At 39.5% G+C, this 1,072-nt stretch overlaps 1 pseudogene; it reads right to left on the bottom strand.

The window, feature by feature from the left end:
* Positions 1-250: 250 nt before the first annotated feature.
* Positions 251-1,072, bottom strand: part of LOC100955887 — a 3,038-nt pseudogene continuing 2,216 nt past the window's right edge.

Raw genomic sequence — 1,072 nt, 5'->3', positions numbered from 1 at the left:
TGTTGAGCAACCATGGGAATCATGGTTTTCCTTCACTATGGACTTCCCAAAGATTTTTTTCAGATTAAAATCAGATTAAGAGTTAACGTAAAACTACATTCCTAACTCAAAAACTTAAACTTCTTTAGATTTGAAAAATATATAAATGTTATAACCATAGTTTTAAGAAATGTTGCTTTGGGAAAAGTCTTGATTCACTGCTTTATTAGATTGCTTTCTCTTTGCGTCCTCACTATACAATAATCCAATATTATTGTAAAGACAATTTCTCATTCAATTCATTTATCAGCATGTCAATTAACTCATAGTCATCTTTGGCATATAAGAGTCTCAGTAGGTACCAACGGGCAGTTGATACAATAGATTTAGGATGCACAGGCTGATACACCACTCTCTCTAAAAGATGCCATGTTTCTCTTGCCTCCATTTTGTGGTTGAATTGTAACAATGCTTGTAAAAGAACAGCCAGTGGACAAAAGACAAGTTTTAAGGCCTCAGTTGTAGCCTCTTGAACCATGGGTGGTCAGCGATCATTGAAAATGTTAGCCATGCAGACTTTTAATACAAGCAGTGCTAGTTTCAACAGTCTCGAAAGCTTCCCACTCCGACTGCTCTGTCGGGAGGCTACTCACAGACCCATTCTGTAATATACCTCTGCAGCAGCCATCACTCTTGGGGACTGATCCACATGTGCCAGTCACTGCCAAGTTGGAACAAAGGTCGATGTGGACACAACCATTTTCTGTAGCTCTTCAAATACAGCATCTGGAAGAGGCTTCTGGGACTCCAGGAGTGGGTTATGTTGAACTTGTCTCAAAGGTAAGATCAAGGTTACTTTTTAAATTCTTCAAGCAGAGAGCCTCAGCTTCAGATATTCTTCCAATATCTATCAGACCAATGACTGCTTGTGCGAGACCACATTTGAAGAGATTGGTTGTAATTCTCAAAGAATTGTTTGGCTTTAATTGAAGTGGAAACTGCAGATGACAATGCCAAATATAAATCCATCCTCTTTGGTGGAGAGTTGTTCACTAGAGCCCATTCAGCATCAGCATGGCAGGCTGCCATTACC

Source organism: Otolemur garnettii, unplaced genomic scaffold, assembly GCF_000181295.1.
Source record: "Otolemur garnettii isolate 467f Iridium unplaced genomic scaffold, OtoGar3 scaffold00089, whole genome shotgun sequence".
Classification (NCBI taxonomy): Eukaryota; Metazoa; Chordata; class Mammalia; order Primates; family Galagidae; genus Otolemur; species Otolemur garnettii.
The sequence above is the reverse complement of the archived record's forward strand: the minus strand, read 5'-3'. Positions and strand labels throughout refer to the sequence as shown.